Source organism: Sinocyclocheilus rhinocerous, unplaced genomic scaffold (genome assembly GCF_001515625.1).
Source record: "Sinocyclocheilus rhinocerous isolate Xijiao unplaced genomic scaffold, SAMN03320098_v1.1 scaffold289, whole genome shotgun sequence".
Lineage (NCBI taxonomy): Eukaryota > Metazoa > Chordata > Actinopteri > Cypriniformes > Cyprinidae > Sinocyclocheilus > Sinocyclocheilus rhinocerous.
Genome location: NW_015636845.1, coordinates 1,263,191 through 1,286,146, shown reverse-complemented (window position 1 = coordinate 1,286,146; position 22,956 = coordinate 1,263,191). Strand labels below are relative to the sequence as shown.

General features: G+C 36.8%; 1 long non-coding RNA gene across 2 annotated transcripts in view; it reads right to left on the bottom strand.

Moving 5' to 3' along the window:
- Nucleotides 1–14,375, bottom strand: part of LOC107748199 (uncharacterized) — a 29,077-nt gene extending 14,702 nt beyond the window's left edge. Inside the window, exons 1-3 of one of the 2 annotated variants that reach the window (XR_001640892.1) lie at nt 14,325–14,375; nt 14,148–14,212; nt 9,579–10,448 (exon numbers count right to left, since the gene is read on the bottom strand). This is a non-coding gene — a long non-coding RNA (uncharacterized LOC107748199). Of the gene's footprint in view, nt 1–9,578; nt 10,449–14,147; nt 14,213–14,324 lie in introns of those variants that run through there. The other variant, XR_001640893.1, reaches the window with a different exon arrangement.
- Nucleotides 14,376–22,956: the final 8,581 nt, after the last annotated feature.

Sequence of the window (22,956 nt, the reverse complement as noted above, 5' to 3'; positions counted from 1 at the left end):
AAAATGGGGAAAAAACAGCCTCATTGTTTCAGCTAGTAATTTATAAAAAAGTGCTTATCATAGTCAGAAGCGGGTTTATTTGCACTTATTGCATAATGTAAAAATGTACCATTAGCAGAAGTCATTTCATTACCCAAAAACACAAAAAACTCTGTACAATAAGTTATTTCTCCTCGAATTAAATAATGTTATATTATCTGTGACACAAAAGCAAAAATCGGCTTACAATCACACACTGAGCAAAATGTGTGAAGATGCAAAATGAAAGAAATAATAAATAAATAAATCACTGCCAATATCACACCTGCCATGTTGGCCATGGTTTTATTCTCTGCCTACAGTCAGCAAGAATTCTTTCTAAACACCAGCTGAGGCCTTCAGTGGTAAAGAGATACTTGTATAACATGTGATGTTGAAGTTTCTAGGCTATTCTGTGTACAGTACTGTGATCTCGCCACACCACCAATGGCGTGTGAGGGCTGCTGGGATCCCAGCTGATCAGATCAGGGTAAACCTATAAAACCACACCATGTTTAGTTAGAAAACGAGAAATGATTTTGCCGCAAGCGTTTCAAGTGCCCCTAATCAAATGGTTTCCAAGGTCACAAAAGAAAACATAACTCAGATAAGATTGTCCCCTGCCCTTATATTTTGCTAGTCAGGTGGTCAGTTTATCAGATCGGTCCACTTTGAAACATTTTATAAGGCCATAAATGTGTAAAAAAGGTATTTGAATATTGAACAGGCCAGCCCACGCACTCACACCTTAGTTGATATGTATGCAGTCCATTTGTATTGAATAAAGTCTGGTTTAAAAAAAAATTCTAGAAAATTTTACAAACTGTTACCAGTAACACATTGAATTAAACTTAACATTTTTGAGGTAAAAAAAATGGAAATACTTTTTTCTTGTAAAACATACTCCAAAAATCTTTGCTTTATTTACTTTATTTTGAAAAATCTGTGTGATACTAACCTTAAAGCATATAGGAACTGAATTATTGTTTTATGAGTAAAATAAACAACCGCTGACACAGGTCATTTTTGCATGGTGAACTTAAGAACTCCAGGTATTTATTGTTAAAAAAAGTGAAAGGGAAAAAATAAAAAAATTTTTGTTTGTAAAACCCATGATTTTACAGATTATAAAAGAGATCAAATGGGACAAGGTTACTCGAGTGCCTAGCAACAATGTTCATTTAGAGTACACAATTAAAACATTTCAGAGAAGCGAGCCGTTTTGTTACCGCACCGCTGACATCAGTGGGCTTTCACAAGCTGATGTGACATAATCAGACTGTAAACTGGAAAGGGCACAGAATGTCATTGACCCTTTAGAAAAACCACTGCATGGAGCCAAAACAAAGAAAATGCCAACAGCGCAAAGCACAGTTCAAACAAATGTGATAAGAGCATTGTATGTAAAAGATCACTTTCAAGGGCTCATTTAATTTGATCCGTTTCATAATGCATTTTCCCCCTCATACAGTAGGCCTAATTTTCTTATTATTTAGGCCTACATTTCCAGCAGGCCTATAAGCTATAGAAAAATGTGAGGAGAGTAAACCTAATGTTTTTCAGACATGAAAATTAGTCTACTTGAAAAATGTTTTTTTGAAATCGGTGGCCTTCTTAGCGTGGCTGTCCTGTGCTCTTCTCCTTTCACCTGGCCTACTCGTCATCACTAAAGTGGAGACGCTGTGACATCTTAACGGCATCAATCAGCCAGGGGAACAGAGAGGGTGGCTACAGTAGATGCTCTTGACCCGAGGTAGGCAGTGTGTGTGGGCTTGTCTAATGAGCACACACTCCTGGCTCCCCAAAGGATGCCATCCACACAGGTCTGAGTTGAGGATACGGCAGGTTAATGAGGACTGGCTGAGAGCTGCATGCGGCACTCTGCCGGATTATGCGCCGGTTTGACTGTACTGGCTGATGCCTGCTTGTAGCCGCAGTCGCACAGTCTGAGTTTAGGTCCCGCACGTGGGTTTGACAAGACGACAGAAAGCATCACATGGATCTATCAAACCTATTCTCAGACGACGCACCCACAGGCCACCCACAGTTCAATGGCCATCTGATGTATACTGCAGTGCACACTGAAGTAGCTGAAATTGGCAGCTCTGATTGGCTAATCGTCGCCATACATGTCATGTGACGAATTAATTGGGAGCTGCAAAAAAGCAACAACCTGACAACTGTGACTGGCTGATCGGAAAAACACCACAAGGCTTTTGCTAGCGACTATTGTTCATAACTGATGGATTTTGCAACATTAAGTTATTGAACTGAACTGAATCAACACTGAACTGTATAGCTGAATTGAAATTGTTTTATAAGTTATGAACTTTACACAGCTATTGAACTGTATCAACATTGACTGGAATTGAATAATGACACTGTTGTCTTAGAACTGCTTTATAGAAGAATTTTGATTTGCCTCAGATAGAGCTGCTTCGAAACAATCTCTATTGTGGCACTATAAAACTCCTGAGCTGTAATGTTAAGCATTTTAACACTTTTAAGAGCCACAAAAATAAATAAATATTTAAACTATTAAATAAATAAAACAGACATTAGTACAACATCTAATATAGTGCCATTTACTTTTGAATGGTCGTCAATGGAGAAAGATGCATTTTGGGTACTTAGCAGCAATCTACATATAGTACCTATAAACAATATATATTTTGTTTTATATTTTGAGTTGCATCTATAAAATAATACAAAACATATATTTTCCATATTTTACCAAGCCCGCCGGCCGCGCCGTTCTCAAGCCCGCCAGCCATTCCTCACTCTAGCCCGCCGCCGCTCACTCAAGCACGCCGTGTGTGACGCTGTGTGTTTCGGGATGAGCTTTGTAAAAATCGACTCGTTTCAGAAAGGCGGGGCATAGAGGAGAAACAATAATGTACAGTATGTGGAAAATAATGTGTTTTTTTAACCTTAAACCGCATAAACACATTTCAATTCCAATCCAGCATCTATGGCTATATTCATGGCAAGAAAAAGTTAATCCATACACAAGTCGATCCATACACAAGTTTTGTCTTTACACACATGTCCGGGGACAATTTAGAATGTTCAATTAACCTAACCTGCATGTCTTTGGGCTGTGGGAGGAAACCGGAGCACCCAGCGTAAACCCACGCAGACACAGGGAGAACATGCAAAGAAAAGTCAGTTAAACTTCATGTCGTTAGTCAAATGGTCCAAGAAACAAATGAGTTAATCTTTAAATAGCACAAGACAGGGAATTTTCTGTGTACAGGTGCATTATAAAGTCACTTTTTTATTTATTTTTTTGTGGCAAAGGAGGGCGCATGCTGTATACTGTATGTGAACAGATATGTGCGTGCATGCGTGTGTTTAAGTATGTGAGAGGACTGGGCACGAAGTTACGCCCCATAGTCCTGTTCCCACAGCTGGGTTGGGCCAGGCAGGGAGGATAAAACAAGAACCACAAAAGCCCTCAGGAATGCACTTCCACTAGGACTGGGAAACAAATCTGTTTCATTCAGACATCAGAGTGAAATGTGCATTTATTTGAATGCATGCATTTCTGAATTTAAAAATGAATACACTGAGGATGCAAATCATCCTAGAAAAATATTAATAAAAAACTCAAGCAATGTTGCAATGCAACATATTGTACAGCATAACAGTAAGAATTAAAAAATTAATTATTTATTGAGTCTTCTCAGCTGTCTGCAATAACCAATCACAAGGTATTGAATGTTGTAAAAATAAGAGCATTTTGAGGAAGCAGCAGCAAATAGAAATCATATAAAGCTGTTTGCCAGTGGTGTCTGAAAAAAAATCTAAACTATAAAAGAAATCTAAGCATATCCTGGTAACCACAGAACACGGAATGAAGAGAAGACCTTGGCATTTCTCTTCACATACCTCATTTCATTCAAAGCTGTCCATCTCCATCCCCTATCTGGGAAGGAATTAGCTTCCAAGACCGTTTCATTGTTTCCCACACAAGCATTGTGAGCTTAATAACGCGTGGGTGTAGTTTCGATCAGTCAGGTAGGTCAGGTTTCTGTTAACGTGACTGCATACCTTTGAGCCATATCGGCACACACAATGATCTGTGGAATTCTTGGCATGCCCGACATAGTCGCAAAGACAGCAGTTTAGAGAGCAAACAGCACTGACCCCCTTGTTTCAATCTGGTTTCTGCATTTGAGCAGCAAGTCACAGGTCAAAGCGTTCAGAATTCACACACTGCTAAAGCACTCAATATCAAGGCAGTTTTATTTTTCATTATCTCTTGAATGTGCAAATGTGGATGCAAGAATGTATGGAGTATATGACGTGTCTGATCTGATGTGTTGTAGTTTGAACATGTGCATGCATGAGACCACCTGGAATTCTTACAATCTTTAATAAGACAGTGGAAGCAGTTCTGCAGATGCTCAGTGATGTTAAACAATTATGAATAATGTCTGCCATACGAACTTTGGTTAATTAGTAATTACGCTGCTGCCATTGCTTTCTACAACTATTTCTGCAATTTCAAATGATCCCATTTAGCTAGAACTAAATCGTAATTGCATCATCTGTAAAAAGTTACTTGCATCGTCCTCAATGACCAAAACTGTAATCAGCTAATCTGATTGATGCCTCTATGACTTGAGCCATATTTCACTGCTTACAACAGACAATAGACCCAAAGTCATTTCATTTGTTTCCAAAAGTGAGTCAAATGTGGACTGCAGGTGCAGATTTATATATTCTATAATTCCAGATGGGTTCAAATATTTCAACCTTTGTGACTACACAATATGTGAATCAGAATGTGATGTATTCTGATCATAATTATGTGCGCGAGGTGAGAGTTGTCAAAAATGTGTATCTTTTCTTTAATACGAAAACACACTACTTGCTACTTCTGTAGAGTCTAACTTTATAAATATTTAGGCTGTTTAACACTGCAGCCTTAGGCAAAAGTATTGGCGGTCATTTGCTCTATAGCTATTCATTTATTATTAATTCATTCCACCATGGTCAATAAGAGGAGGAAAAATACTCTTTCTGTTCCGTTTCTGTACTGGAGACGAAAAGACAAACATCACAGGTCTGTTTGGATAAAACATCAACTTCACAAACAAATTAATTGTGTATTAAAATTCCAGGGGGCGAATTGCGAATTCTGAGGTAATTTGGCAATAACTGATAATGAAGTAGCGGAAACTTTTGACTTCTGCCAATGTACCTCTTCTTTTGGTTGCTTTCAGTTCCTGTGTTGCAGTGTTTGTCTGCACAAATAAACTGATTTTACAAAAGCTAATTCATCCAAACAGTTTTTTTTTCTGTTATTACCAGAGGCCAAAGAAAATAAAAGCTAAGTGAAATCTAATCAACTGCCATTGAAGCAGAATCAATCTGAATGTGTGCAGAGCTTTTCTACAGCTGCTGATGTCCCTGACAGAGAGGAATAGATAGAATGCCCTTCATGCTAACAATGCACACCGTCTGCCTGTTCTCTTCCACTGCGAGCGTGAAGATGTCAGACACTTCTCCAAAAGACACAGCTGAGGGAGATGGTCAGCATCCAGCAACTCTCATTTCATGCCACACTCTTGCAGCAATGCTCACTTTCACCATCATGCTGTCATCCACCTGGAGTAGGAAGATCTTTCACAGAGGGAAGAAATAAATAGAAGTTTGGAAAATAATATGCAGAGAATAATGCCAAAATGTCCTGAGCTCTCATGTACAGCATGAATTGGAATGAGAAGGCATGAAATAAGATGGGAAAGGTTGCATGCAGTGGTAAAACAGCATGCAAAGAAATTACCGACGAATGGTTTTTACATTTCATCAAGGATAATGAATACACGATGCAAAATGTGCATCATGACTATAGTAAAACAGTTTTGATTTGATTTGAAATATACTGCTGACAAAAATATGATGAGAAAATAATGAAAAATATTATCATTGTTTTTAAGAAGAATACCTAGGTTTCAAATAATCCAATCATAGTCAATAATGTTGGGGATTGACATTAGAATTCATTAACACCGTTTTACAATAATGTAGGCTACTCATTACTAGCACTGGATTTTGACACAAATTTCACAATTCTGATTCACAAGCTTCGATTATTTTGGATATACTGTATATCAGGTACAGTACATGCCAAATTTTATCAAAGAAAAAAAACTCAACTATGCTTTAAAATATACATGAGAGTCAGTTGGTACTACATTACTATATAACTGATTTGTATACAAATGCTTAAATTACACTCAATGAAGTTTTTATAATAATAAAGATACAATTACATAATTGTACTTCTACTCCAATTCATTTTTTTTAATATAAACATTTAAATGGTGGCTGTCAGTAAAAACTTGACGGATTTATTTATTGTTATATTGGTGCATATACTTAGCTAAATTCTCCTCTCTAGAGTTTTTCTAGCTGACTAATGAGTTTATGGTCACTGAATATTTTTTTCTGAGGTAAATGTGACTTTGTGACATTGTTTACAAGCTGTTATATTGACATCTTTCCGTGGCTGAAACACTGATTGAGCGATTATATGAGACAGGATACGGATTTCGGTGAGTTGTACTCTTTCTTTTAACATACATTCGGATGTTTATTCATGTTTATTTCGTGCTGAAACTGGTATTAAAGCAGAGCAGGTGATCGACGTGCGCTACGTGCTTCCACTTCTCTTGAACTGAGGTGCTACAGCGATCTGTCACTCCACATTAAACAGCACCAAAACAGCATTTATTGTTTGAATATTGTAATAAAATGGAAAGAATTTGAAATCTGAGACTTTGTTTCACATCAAAAGTAACAAAGCACAAAGCTTATTGCGATTTATTGGATGGGCTGGCATGCTACAATGTTCCGTTCGTTAACTGAAAAGTGAAAACAGGCTAGACTAATCGATTCTTGGAATGTAAAAATGAGAATAGATTAAAATCGAGAAATATATATTTTTATCCAGCCCTACACATTATATTATATTATTATTATATTAATATGTTTTTGTTAAATGATTATATGTTTTAATAACATTTTACATATTTGGTTTAAGTTGGTTCTCAGACTATTAAATTTAATTTTAGTTTAAATAAAATGAACTTTAATCAATACTCAATCGTTATATTTTTCTCATTGTTTTATAGGTAAAACAAACAAAAAATCGGCGTAAAAATGAACGCTGCTCTTGCATTTGCAGGGGAATGGGATGGATTTAGTATAAACCATTCTTGCAAATTCCCCCTGCATCTGCAGTGTTCAAAATGATCATGTTTCCATTAATTAGCCATTGATTGCACAGAGAGGGTTCATTTCCCATCGTGCCCTTTCGCTTGACTCTGAAGATGTTCATTATTAACCCGCTATACAGGTGGCTCACATCCCTCACCCCTTAACTGTGAAATCTTGAAGCAATGCTAACTTCAATTATCACACCATCACGCTATTTTAGTTTACAGGCTAAATTATTACATTTAATAACTCTTAACATTGATATTCCTGAATTAAGTCTGTACTCCAATATCAGATGGTGCTTTGAGATTTCCGGAAAGCGTTCCCAGAGAGAAACTCTTTTACATTTATGTTTCTTTGAGTGGGTTCATCAAGAAAGCACACAAAGACAGTGAGCTCGGCATCTCGATAAAGCAATCTCACCATTGTTCGCTGCACAAAAAGCTTCCAGATTCAAGTCGCCTCTTCTCTCCTTCTCCCACTCTCGCGTTCAGCCTAACTATCTGTGGCAGTGATTGAATCGCTCTGTCCTTTGCTGCGAGGGCCCTACCTTATTTAATCCTTTACGTGGCAGGTCACTCTGGGAGCGGATGCTGTGTAAACAGTGCGGGCCCTTGATGTGGGGGCTCTGGGGTAAGAGAGCAGGGGCCGAGGGTTATGGAGTCTCCCAGCTCTTGGGAACAATGGGCCTTTAGAATGTAGGGGCAATGGTGCACTGACCCTTAGCAAATAAGAATCATGTTCTGGCATTCCAGCCTTGATTGGCACTTTGAGCTTGAAAAAAAATCTCAAAGGAACACAGGAAATGCTACTTGTGTAATTGGTTATATATTAGAGCTGCATTCTCCTCGTTTAAAGGATGGGAAATTCCTGGGTGACACATGGAAGAGACTGTGGCATTCCACAGGCTGAGGTTAGCTGGAGAAAAAGCCAAGATCAAACCTGGCGGCCATGGCAAGGAGATAACTACCTTAACACCACTTGCAGATAAATTATCTTCATGTCTTGTTCTCTTTCTATTTGTCAAACTTTTATCTATCTCGTTCTTCTAGATTGCATTCTCAGGCAATCTACCTCATGAACAGTTAATGTTCTCCCATTGTGCAATTAAAGTACAGTATGTGCAATAACCTTATACTTATTTATCACCCTAAACCCTAGTACATCCCTACAACTTATTTTATTTATTCTATTCCTATTCCATCTATAGCACACCTGTACATACAATTTATTCTTTTTTTTGTTGTTTATATTTATGCATGTGTATTTTATTCACATCTCATTTTTATTATCTGTGTGTTGTTGTTGTCTCCGTGTACTGGAAGCTTGTGACACTATAACAAATTCCTTGTATGTGCAAACATACTTGGCAATAAAGCTCTTTCTGATTCTGATTCTGATTCCAGAGTCTCTGCAACTGAAATTTTTGGCTCCCAAGTTTGGATCAGTAATTGCACGAGCAGCATGTACTGTATGAGCACATATATCATTTGAGGTTGGGATGGGCAAAAGATCCCACCAATGATCGGTCAAACTGAAATTTATGCAACTATACTTCAACGTCTCAAAAACAGGCTGAATTTTTTATTTAGTTTAATTTAATTAAATTTTTAATATTTGTTATGGTAGTACCTTGCTTTAAAACAGCTGGATGGATCCTAAATGTGCGGTTACATTTGCAATTTTGACAACAAAAGAAACATCCCAAAATATTCTCCCAGCTAGCAAATGAAACAACCCTAAATAACTGCTTTCCAAACAGCCTCATTTTATAGTATTGAAATGTAGTTATACAAAACTGGCAAAGGTCTATGAACACATGCTATTGGTAAGCACTGCAAATATGTGTGTCAAAGCTCACCAATCTTGAACCCGATGCAAAATTCGCAAAGGGAAATGGCTTCGGCACCCAGTCATGTGAAATTATTAATTTCCCATCAAAATATCTGGATTTCACTAGGGGAATTTCAATGGTAAGAGTGACTGTCCCTTAACTGAAGGTAATATTAACATTTTGTCTAAATCAATTTAAAATAAAACAATAAAAATTTAAATCAATGGTTTGAAATGCTACAAGTGAATTTAAACACCACAATATTACAATGTAACAAAAAATTGATATTTTCAATTTTGGTAAATTATATTTAACAGTGTTAGTTTAAAAAAAAAATGTAAGTGAGCGTTATATGACAGCAAAGGTCATCTAAATGTAGAGGAAAAGAGTATGTACAATATCGGTTATCGTCTAATATAATAAATGTAAAAAAAATACATCTATATCTAATGTCAGCCAATAACCAATATAACACCAGTATATTGTACATCCCAAGACTAGACCTGTTGAGTCTTTGACTGTACAAGATAAAACTGTACTGAAGTATAAATTTTGAATTTCTGTACTTTCTAAAAAGGGTTGGATTCACCAAGTTAATTTAGAAAAAATGTTCATGAAAACATATGACGTAGATGGGAAGGTTCAAATCACAGACGTGAGTAGGCAGTAGGCACATACGTGAGTGAGTCCTGACCAACTAAATTCCATATCAGAGGCAAGTCACCATGCAATTTCTTTCAAGATAGCATCTATTCGAACACAAACATCAGGATAGGTAGGGCAGATAACACAACACACGACGCCAAGCCAGTTTAAAAACAGTGACACCATTGCTAGGCAATGGAAACGTGAAACCATTCTATGCATGCACAAACACACACACACTCTCTCTCTCACACACACACAATACTTGGTATGTGACCTGGGGAGAAACTACAAAAACAGGCCCATCTTCACATAAATTAAGCAAAACTTGTCAGATTCCCACTGTCTCGGCCCATTAAATTCTAAACAAGACATGGGAACCGACTCGGACGGGACCAACCGCCAGCCATCCCTCCTTCACTCCTCATTCTTGTTTTTCCAGTAGAGAGCTGGTCAGCCGGGAAGAGTTCGCCTATCACCTGCTCCATGTTCTACACCCCAGTGTAGGCCCAAAAATGAGTCACAGAGGAGGGATCGGAATGAGGGCAATGTAAAACATGTGAAATCAGCTCTGGAATTTCAATAGCACCACGGCATACCGCCACCCCCCGTCAGCACCCCACCCCCAGCCAGAGGGAAATCTGATCAAGATAAAGTGTAGAGGTTAAGGAGACGACCCGCTTCCACTGTAACAACCTGGTTCTGCGCTTGGGTGGGAAACCTGGAAAAGATTCGGAAGAAGCATGAAAGGCTGAAAAGAAAATTCTGGACAATAAAATAAACTACCAATTATTTTCATGTACAGGTTGATAAGCAATAAATGGCCGATATTACAGTTTTATAAGATTTTGTCTAAATAAACTAAAAAAAGCACAACTTGATATATACTAGCGGTGTAATGATCAATTAAATGTTCATGTTTTTGGTTGCATTTGTGAGTTAATAAAAATATAACTGGTTGTATATAATCATAATATTGATGTATCAATCAAGGGCCTCTGAATCTAATTAAACCATAATTGCATTGCAGCATGTTTAAGGTATAGTATCAGCAAATATTGTATCGCTCAGGTCGTCAAATCAGATCATTACGAAACAACCAATTTACATTCCTAATATCAAAGGACAGCATTCAAGTGTTTATTTGGATGATTAGGAAATGCATTAAAAAGAAAAAACAGGGAGAAAAAAAGTCATCCATTTTAAAAAGACACTGTAATGCACAACTAAGACACACATTTAAAATATAAAAATATTTAAACATAGGGATGCACCAATATTAAAATTCTATCTGATACAGATAAGCAGATGTTATATGGCTGATAACCAGCACATGGCAGATATTGGAAATCTATATTATTTTGCCTAAATAAATTAAAAATATATATAAAAAAACTAAAATCAGTCATTTTAAATGCTACAACTGAATTTAGCCATCACAACATTATATCAACCATTCTTTCCTTAATATTGTTCATAATATTATACTATATGGGTGCCATGCAGGTACGATCTCTTTTCACAGGCTGATCTGATCTTGTCTGCTTGACAGGTGCTAATACCTTTCACAGTGGAACAGGATGTACACTATGAAGATCACGGGTAAAATGAGATGTTTAACATCACAGCTTCACAGAAACATGTTCCAGACATGACCTATATTCCCAAGCCTCACTGAAAGGCAATCTGACTGATGTCTATTGTATTATAAATAAACATAACATTCCCTCTGATATCTTTTGGACAAGCCGTCCTGGACTCTGTTGCACACATGCAGTGAGAAAGAAAGAACTGTCGGTTTTATTTCTGCTCGTCACATCTGATGTTCTCCCATCTAAAGAATAGGATCAGGAGGGTTCGCTCCTGGCATTCCCAACCGGAGCAGATTTTGCCAGTTTCTCTCCAGAGTTATAGACTCTTTAAAGGGCCATAAGTGAACTCTGACATCCTGCGAGAGCTTTTAAAATGCCTCTGTAATCCCTTGTTTGAGCAGTCTGGAAACGTCTTGTCAATCAGTGCACCATGACTGATGGCATGGGCAATAGCTATAAAACATGCGTATGGGTGGAGTACGGTTTTGAGCGACTTCAAAACGAAGGCTTTACGAACATATCCCTTTTATGAATGATCCTAGAGATAGTGCCATTTAGCCTGCATGATATTTCGAATGCACGCTAAAGGCATTCCCTCTTAAAACAAACCAAGCTGCCCTGCAGTCTCCAGTCACATGAACCTGGGAATGATCTGTTAAACATGGCTGATGGAAGACAGACCGATCCACTCTAGCTCCCCCAGATCACTATGCCTGTTTCTAAGTGCCTTTACTTGACCCTTATGCTCATCTTTGAAGGAAACGCCAAGGAATGCATGGGTTTGGGGAGAAAAACGAGATAACTGGGGATGTGAATCGACACGTCCTGTTTACACCACAATAACAGTCTGAGCGAACGCTGCGGAGAACAAGCTTCAGGCATGCCGGTTATGCACTGCGCCACACTGGAGGTGTGTGGGCAGCGCTGGAGGAAAAATATGAACACAATAGAATGAAAATATGTTTATGTAAGTGAGGAGGGGTCATGGGTAACAGCGTGCAAAGTATTTAAACGCTGGAAGGTGCAACCATATTGTTTGAGCTTCTGGCGCCTTGAATTTGTTTATGCTGCATCTGTGTGAGAACAATTAACTGTTTGTTTGGTAAATAGACAATTAGTAAAAAGATAAGAGGGTCTATTAAGACTGAATCTTTGCATGAACACTTTGTATAGGGACTAAATCATATGAAAAGTTCAATAGGCTACTAAAGACTCAAGTACGAGGCTGAACGTTGACCACACATACTTACTGACATGCCATCCATCCACTTTTTACTGCCACTATGTAGCTCTTACACATCTAAGTGACTTTTCTGGAAGGTAGACCATTCAGTATGCAATATCGCCATCATCTGGTGGTGTATTGTTTAACGGTGCATTAGTGTTTAACTAACTAAATCAACTTGTATGCTACAAATGTTTTCGTTCTCATCCATGCAGAAGATTACAGCCTATTGCTCTGTCCAACCCCTCACCTAAATAGCAAGATGTTGAGTCGGAGCGCCGTAAGAGTAGGCAAGTTTAAACAGGGAGGAGACAATCTGCGGTTTTGGGAGACCATTAAAAAGATGATAGGTGGGGTGTTCAAAGCATAGAATTTACTTAATCATCACCGCAAACTCATGTGTTAGTTATGAAAACAGACTCAGACATTTAAGCAATATCACACGGGTAAGTGGAATCACAAAATGTTGATATTCAGACTGAAAGTGTTTAAGTGTGATATTGTTTTGATACAGTAGTTCTAGAAACAAAAACTAAATTTTATCAGTTAGCTTGCATATTTTTCTTACGCCAACAAATAGTAGTTCTAAAAGAAGTCAAAGCACTCTACCACCTTGCATTTATTTTTGGATTGTATTTATCCAGTTGTATTGTGGGTGGTGTGAGACACATTTATCAATAAAAATGTTCAGTGTTCAAGGCCTCTCCCACTTTTGTGGGAAAATGTCCCTTTTTTTGTTTTTTTGTTTTAATGAATATTCTGAAGAAGACAAAAAGTGCTTTAATGTAATTAATTTGCCTATATTCTGATTGAATTTCACATTCATAAATAAAAAAAAACGTTATGGATTTGTTGACTGAAAGCTGTACATCGTATTAAACACTCTTTGAATGAAAAAGCTTTAAAGATAAAAAAAAAAAAAAACATTGGTGAGCTCTATAAAGCATTTATTTTATACACTATTGATCCTGAAAAAGCTTTAAAGATAAAAAAAAAAAAACATTGGTGAGCTCTATAAAGCATTTATTTTATACATATCCTATTGTACCCTTATTCTGAATTTTATATTATTATTAGTAGTAGTGGTATTCTATTTTTATGTAGGTCTATTCTATGTATTTTACTTGTTTTTCTCGACAGTAATTTGTCCTCAGTGTTCACTCATCAGTCCACTTAAGCTCCACTCCAGGTTTTCCATTTCCTGCACCTCACTTTAAGTGAACATGAGCAACACTCAGGCAAGTTCACACAATTCTACACCGCTCACACACTCTGGTCTGGGACGCTGTTGCACTAGACACCAGAAAAATAAAAGGACTGGAACTGCACTATTATGTGGAGTTAAATAGGCATCCACTGCTGTATTACAAAAAGTGTGTAAACAGTGACATCTACCGGAGTTATTAGTCTATTGCAACTTATTAACAGTTCTCCTCACAGTGTCAATTTGGATAATAAATTATCTTGCAATGTTAATGTAAAATTATGCAACAATGTTAAATAAGGATACATTCAGTTATATCAGGTGTACAATCCAAAACTTATCAATTCAGATCCCAATTGTGGATCATTTATAGTGTGGTTAAGAAGCACATAGCTTTACCTGTTCAATCATGCGACCGCTGATAAAGTTCATGCCAACCAAGTATTCCCGTAGGACGTTTAGACCTAAAGTGTGAATGTTTAGAAAAATGTTGATGGGTTCTCATGTATACTTCATATTTCTTTATAGAATACTATCAATCATATCCATATTTGGCTACCAAACAATCCCGATTACCGTTCACCGGAGAGCTGTCTAGTAGGCTATGTTTTATTCATACGCAGGGCTAGAGGTCGCTATTGCGCTGTTATAACCAGCGAAGAAGAGAGGTAACTATGTACGTAAATCCCTCTTTGCTCCTGACAGTGCCATATGTGGATACTACAGAAGGGTCTGTTTCTGTTTGGCCGAGCATGGAGTAGCTGTGTTAATAGTACTGTCTTGTTTTTATTTTATTTTATTTTATTTTATTTTATTTTTTGATCACAGATAAGAGAGAAGTTAAAGGATGCAGAATTGAGAAAAGAATATTGATTGGGGGCAAATATTTGAGTTCTGCAGGGGCAGAAATATGAAATGTTTGCATGGTGGAGACAACGTTAAATGGGTTTTGAAATGATTTATAAATATTTTATGCAAATAAATAACTGATCAGATTCTGATAAATGAAAGCTATTTAAAACCCCTGTTTGAATTAAATTAATTCTAACTCCTTGGTTAAAAATGAATGTTCCTTTAGGGATTTCTGATAGCATGTTTTCGATTAATGAGGTCTGTTGTTGACATTGCTTCTTTAAATGTACAGTAATACTTCAATCCAGCAGTGTGTGTGTGTGTGTGTGTGTGTGTGTGTCTTTCTGTCACAAAATATAGATATACTGTAGCGACAAACCATCATTCTTTGATGCTTTATGTTTTAAATTCTACTTTGTCCACATGATGGTGAATATTAAAGGAGTTAATTGGACAGTTGGAATAATCAAAGTGACGCTTGACACGAGCTACCGGTAGGTGGCATTAATGACACTACTAATTATTACACGATCTAATCGAAACTCATTGAAAAAAGTGCAGTCCTGTGCAGCAGACCTTCCCCATCTGCCAGACAGCTTTTCCTGTCAAACATTTGCTTGCTAGATCTTCTACTTTCTCCAGCATAAAAGCTCAGTCATCATCAGTTGTTGTTCAGATACAAATTGTTTTCAGTCTGTCAGCAGAAATAGAATACATTTTGCTATAAAATACAAATAGATAACATGAGATTCAAAAGCTCTGTTTTTTTGTTTTGTTTTGTTTTTTAGATTTCAAATATTGTTCAAAGCAAAGTTTTGAGGGCAAACACACCTAATTCCAATTTTCCCACACTGGTCCTGTTTCTCTGGCAGAGGAAGCAGGCCTTCTGGTGTTGGTATTTAAAGTATAATTCTGTGTAAAGTTATTTTGCATCAGGGCACAAAATACAAGAGTGCCAACTATGATTCCAAGTATGCTTTTTATGAGCTGCCAGCCAAACAATCCAGTGTGGGGCAAGAGGACATATTTTAGACACTTCCGTGAGTGTGTGTGACAAACAGAAATAAACAGCACTCAGTTAACAAACTAGTGGGACACATGTCAGTGTCACCATTTAAAACAGTGCAATAGTCATTGGATTTTTGAACTTATTGCCTGCATAGTGTCTGCATAGTATAGTGCATATAAATTTATCCGCCTCCAGATCAGCACAGCCAATTTCTTAAAATATATAGTAAAATATAATGTATTGACCACAGAAGGTCACAAGTTCCACAAAATTCTTTAATTAGCTTTCCAGTGGCCCAGTGGGAGATGTCATAGCATTTTATATTAGTAAATACTTGTACTTGTGGTGTCAAGCAATACATTCTATTAAAGTAACTAAAAGCTTTTTTATTTAAATCTTTTTTGCATTTATTGCTCTCTGGATTTTATGAACAAGCTTGTTGCGTGTTTTACATTCTTTAAAAGAAGAAATCTGTGGCACATTTTGGAACTTACATGTTACCACACTTGATTTTGTTAAATTAAAATCAGCACATATTTTGGCAAACATACTTGAATATGGGATCCATTTACTGAAGCTTTTGCATTATTTATCCATGGCAAGAGCACAAATTTATCAGCAGTTGAGTGTTTCTGTATGTGAGAAGTGGTTTGTGTGTGCATTTTGCTTCAGCAGACAGTGGACTCCTCAAGCACTCCTAAGGGAGCATTAGTAACTTCTGACACATGTGCATGGAATTGATTATAACTTCTTTTTTATGTCTTCCTGCATTCTTCAATTTAATATTATTTACCTAAGGGCATCTGCATTAATTTACGTGTGATAAAATATGTCCCTCTTGCTGAAACCTTCTTATAATCATTCCCACCACATTCCTCTCTTTTTAATAGCCACATCTCCATTTTATTTGGGATCGAGACCTCTATATATCATTTAAAGTGGAAATTCTCATACTTTCCCTGATTCACAAAAAATGTGTGATGGTCTAAGTGAATCACACAGCCTTTTCTTTGCTTCAGTATTTAGTTATTGGAAAGAATGTTCTATAGTTGGATGATTCACTTCCCTTTTTGTCAGTGCTGGCTTTTACTGCTAGTAGGCCCGTGAGCTGACCTTATATGAAGTTTCCACAGAAGAGGTCTGTTAGATCATTTAGCCTTTGTCATCCTGTCATTATGCAATCATGCAAGGTTTGTTTAAGCTCTTCTACAGTGCCGACAAATTTCTGTTCTGATAAAAAGTGAGTTTTACAAATTAGTGTAACATATCAAATTCTTGAATAGCAGAGACATTTCATGTAGAAACTGCTACAAATTATATTTATGGATAGTTTAAAACAAGAATGATGTCAATTTTGTGAAGAGGTTTTGTTGATTTAAAAGCTGTAAGAGACACATTAGTCAGCATTAAACAATATTACATAGATGCCAGCTGTGTCCCAATTCAAAGGCTGAATAATTCAAAGGCTGCATTAGAAGACTGAATGCGTCCCAATGGCATATTTAGACAGGTTGTGAACCCTGATTTGTTTTCAGACTGTTGAATGTAACTTATAAAAAGTCCATCATAAAAAAGTGCCCATTTAACAAGGCTATAGGCTCGGCGCAATGAGTATATTAGCGTACGTTAGCGGTCACATTACTGAAATTTCACTGACAAAAAGGTCCATTGTCTATTCTCAATAGTGTAGTTATGTATGGAGCACAGCACACAAAAAAAGTCACTTTCAAAGCAAGCAGATTTTTACTGGTAAATACTGCAAATTTGCACAACCAACTCGAATCAGGACCAGAGTCTGAGTGGGGAAATCATTTGACCTTCCAGATAGAATGGATTCCAACTGAAATTATTGACAAATTTGTCAAACAACAGTAAACGTAACCATACTTTTACTGAGAGTAAACAAATCTGGCATACTCCATTTTCTGACATTCTATAACATACTACATGCTTGCGGTATTTCTGATGACAAATGATTCGTAATGTTCGCTTTGACATGCCCAGTGCAGACACAACCTCTCTCATTGTGAAACATTCAGATTTGCATTGTGTGAACACCCTTGAAGTGTTCGTTCACTTTGCAAACCATCTCCTATTATCGCAGAGCAAGATGTTCAGTAATTACAGTCAAGAGGTTTTCAAAAAATGTGAACTTTAACACGCTCCATCTGCTGCAGAACCAATCAAACATGTCCTGACTCCATGTACAAGAAGAGGTTATGGAAAAGTACTGAAGGATTTTTGGACGCAAGCCCGTCCAAATTTACAAGAGCAAAGAATATGTCTCTCACATTTGAACTGTGTTGATTCAACACATATAGCATATGCCTTATTTACTCTGGCATATAACAAAGTCAAATTTAGCCCAAGCATACTTAGTTGTTGTGTTTATCCATGTCAGTTGACTTTTATAGACCACACATTAAAGTCAGAAGTATCCTTATGTCCAAATGATTCATTTTGGCCAAGTGCCTTCAGTGTAAGTTAGCAATTTCATAACTCATCAATTTTCAGATACATTCCGTACGAGGGAATCATGTTAATAAGAAAAAACAACAACTTAAAAACACTCAGTTAGTCCTGAGTCAGTTAGTGATGTAAGCATTGGGAATAACCCACTGCATGGTAGCAAAGAAACTCAGCATCATATAGTTATTCTTATGGTCGTGGGAAATAGCACCCACTGATAAAACCAGAAGAGCTGGCAATGTGGTATATGTAATTTGGTTTGAGCACTTGGAGTGAAACCTCATAATTGTAACACTGAGACACTGTTCATTCACTGGAAAGGGGATACCTTTATAAAATAAATTGTGTCTAGAAAGTATTTTTTCCATGTATTCTGATATCCAATGATGTTAGGTTCAGTTTGTCTTGAACATCAAGTTTAATTCAGATCTGCACTCCAGATATCACACACAATTCACCATCATTCCAATTCTGAGGAAATACAGAACAGATGTTCCTCCAGGTTCTGTCCATGAGAAATCAATTACACTGGCTCTCAGTAAAGTTTTTATTGCCTCACAAATCCATAGATGTCTAACCCGCAACACTGCACCTTTAACATTAGCCTCAGTAATCAATAGTTTGTTTTAATCAAAATAAAAGTTAAGCAATATAAGACCTAATGAGACTCTAACTGCCTAAATTTACTTGCAACATGCATAATTGGCTGACAACTTCCTGTTCTGAAGTCCCTCCCAGTGATATTTAAAAGACCACCATCATAAACACACATCGTTTTCCTGCAACAAAACCTTTCTCAGTGTCAAGTAGATTTCAAATAATTTACAGCTAAACAGCAAGGACAACAACGGTCACATATTTTTGCTATAGCACAATAACAGTCGTGTTTGTAACCCACCAGATCTGCTTTTGTTGATGGGTGTGTCACCACAAACCTGGAAGCTCTGGTCCGCTGCACTCATGGAACAAACACCCACAGGTCTGTCTGAAGCCCACGAGACAAAACCACCACTGATGGTTCTTATTAGAGAACTACAACAACAGACCATCCCTAACACTAACGTGTATACGTTCTTCTCATAAAGGAATTCCTCTGAAAAGTAAAATGCTCTTTTAAAGTGTGATCATTTGGCAACTGTATAGGGGTCAGTTATTTTAAATTTACATCACAATTTTTAGAAAAAACAAACAAACTGGTAAAACAAAAAGAAGAGAAAAGGAAAAGTGGATAATAAATAAAATCTTTACTTTAAATACATCTGCTAAATAAATTGTAAATATAAATTACAGTACATTAATGATGATGACATATAACGTTTGTTTTGGGCACTGAGTAGATAGATAGATAGATAGATAGATAGATATCACAAACAAGTGTATAGCACCAAAGCATCACTCATAAGCAAAACATTGGTTTTAATATGACTTAATGAAAGGAGTTAGTCTTCAGAATGATGAATATAGCCTTTTTATTTAAATTGATTGGAATTTAAAGTTTTAAAAGAAACCATTTACTCATGCCATTCCAAACCCATATCACGTTGCAATGATAATAGTGACTGAGAATTTAACCATATAAAAATGTACATGAAAATGATAAAAAGCAACATCAAGGTCGTGTGTTTGTTTTGTGTGAATTAATGAAATAGCTTGAAAGCAACGTAAGTTACTTTGAATAAAAGTGTCTGCCAAATGTACTGTATATGATAGATTTGTGCTCAAAAGTTGTAATGCACTTGATTTGTCCCTATAGTGTGATTCAGCCTAACTCATTATTTAATCAGCAAATGTTGACTTTTTAGATTTAGACTTTTTTACAAATACAAATAGACCCTTTAGTTCCACTATGATAACCTCAGTTTGCTGAATTAAACATGCAACTTGATGAGGTTATTTATATTGTGACAATATGTAGCATAGTACCGTTTTGTAGCATGTAGCATTTTATTAAAAGATTGAAAGTGATAAAAATTTGCTTAAAAAAACAGCTCTAAATAGCAAGCTGAAAGTCTGCTAGCTGCTAACATACCTACTCCAAATTATCAAGAAAAAACAGAAAGTACACCTAACAGGTAAGTAAAAATGTGTAGACACAGCCGATTAAATGCTAACATTACAACTCTGGACTGACTGGACCTTTTCTGCTGTGTACGCAAGTAACCTTGGCCTTTTCTGTATGTGTGTGTGTGTGTGTGTGTGTGTGTGTGTGTGTGTTTGTGTGTGGGTGCATGTGTGTCTTGCGAAAAGGGAATGGAAACTGGGAGAGAGGTGAATGTGTGGGGGCGAGGAGTGGGAGAGGTGGGTCAGTCCTGCCTGGAGCTGCGCACAGAATGTTGTTCTAATGCCTGAATGTGGAATGCCTTATTCAAACACTGAAGTCAGAGCTGGCTCCTTAAGGGTTTAATATAAAATAGCTGGCTACCCTTCTTCAAACAGCATTCTGGGGGATGCATTTGATGTTGAGGGCCGAGTGAAAGGTACATCAAATAAACAACAAATAATAAGGTCTTTGAATTATAATTTTTTTAAGTGAGTGAGAGAGAAGTAAATGCTTTCAAATCAGTTAAGAATGAAATGAAAGCATAAGAAGATATTCAAACCCAGTAAGTTGAAACACACAACCCTTAATGAATGACATATGAAATTACATGCAATTATAATTTTTCTCTTTAAACAAAGTAGATTAGTTTGATTGTAAAGGATTTTTGACAAGCTGTCTGTGAGGTGTTCATTTAAAACACTGTGCTGTTAAAACAACCTCTATTCTTATATAAGCAATAACAGGTGCTTTATCTGGTGAAATCCAAGATGGTCTGGATCATATTATGAATAAACCCAATAGGACTAACCCAGAGACTGAAAACTGGCAACTGTCTGGAGCAGAGCTGGAATACGGTATAAGATTTCTTGAGTCTGTGGTCTGTAGCAACAGTGCCAGACCCTGAAAGCAGATTCTCAGTCAAATATTTAAACGCACTGGGCGTCCAATATCTAACTAAAATGTATGCATTTGCCAGACACATTTTTCCAAAGTGAACAGTATATGTTTTCCTGGGAATCAAACCAATCATTTTGGCATTGATTGTGCCAGGCTTGTGTAGCTGAGCTACAGTAGAAACATCAAGCAGCTTGTTAAGGCAATCAGCACTATTACTATTTTAATATGATTAACAACATATTGCAATAAAATTAACAATCTGTCTTAGCCAGAGCTATAGTGCAATGGACTATACACATGACATATGAGAGCTGTGGCCCATGGGAACCCTGGTTTGAGTCTGATCTGGTTCAAGTAGGGGATCATGTTCCACTATTCCACTATCCTATATAATAAAAACAATGAAGGTCAGTGAGACCCAAAACAGACGAAAGAAAGCCATACAACTTTGGAATGACATGAGAGTGAGTAAATTATGAGTTTTCATTTTTGAGTCAAGCCGGTTTATTATCGTTAACCAAAACTAAAACCATAAAAACATTTTCATAATTAAAATGTAGCTAAAATAAATAGTTTGCAACCACTTACCTTAAATTTTTTTATTTCAGCTAGTTCAACATGTCTCATTTTCATTCCACATTAGATTCCACATTTCTCATTTTCAAGTATATAGACACAAAAAAAACTATTAAAATGACAAAAATATACACAACAAAACTTTAAATAAAATTAAAATTAAAAATAGAAATACAATCTAATTCAAAATATCAACACAAAATATAATAGTCTATAAAATGATATTAAAATTACACTGTTTTGGGTGAACAATCCCTTTATATACATACATTTCTAATGTTCATTTACACTATGACTCTGGGTCACTACATGGTCAAATTGTACTCCTGACAAAGAGTGATGACACTCTGCTGTAATGTTTGCCAGGTCGAATGTGCACACTGTTGCAAGTGCTCCAGGTACACAAACAGTGCGAGGAAAATTAATGGCTTGTCCTAAGGGTTTAATTTCACATGGAGAACAGATTACACTGTGCTCTTCCCGTTCTTTGCTTTTCCCGTACACTCTGTTTGACAGAACTCTGAGCTATAGTGGAGCTATCCTTGGAGAGATTACAGGTTTTACCTAGATTTTACGGGCTGTTGAGGTCACTGCAACTGGAAACAGGATGGAACAACAAATGCTTGAGATGCCTTCATATGATCTGTGTAAAACAGACAGGAACAACAGTTGATTCATTGTGAAAATATTAACACAAATCATTGCTAACAGGCTAAGCAACAGCATATGAAAACCAGAGCATGTATAACTTCATTTTATCATAAGTAAATATTTTGCTCTGGTACAGTGGCATTTAAACGCAAATAAAACACTTTCTTTTACTTTTTATGGTGTGTTGCCTTAGTGTGGGTAGATTTCAGACATTTTTTTAAAGGGGTCATATGATGCTTTTTTAAAGATCATTATGTTGTGTATTTGGTGTAACAGAATATGTTGACATGCTTTAATGTTTAAAAAACACATTATTTTTCAAATACTTTACATTATTGTAGGTCCTCTATGCCCCGCCTTTCTCAAACGCTTCGTTTTCTACAAAGTCCCTCCTTCCGACAAGCGCAGTCTGCTCTGATTGGCCAGCTGACCCAGTGCATTTTGATTGGCCGAACACCACAAGCACTCGTCGGAAATGTAACGCCCCTTACCATAATCGCGAGCTTCATCTTTCAAAATTAATGTAAAGACAGCTGACTCCACTCTCTCTCTCTCTCTCACTCTCTCGCTCTCTCTCTCTCTCTCTCTCTCTCTCTCGCTCTCTCTCTCTCTTGCTCGCTCGCGCACACACACACACGATGCGCAAAACTCCGCATCTGAACAGTCATTAGCAAATACTTAAACTAATAACAAAACAGAAGCTGATTCAGAAG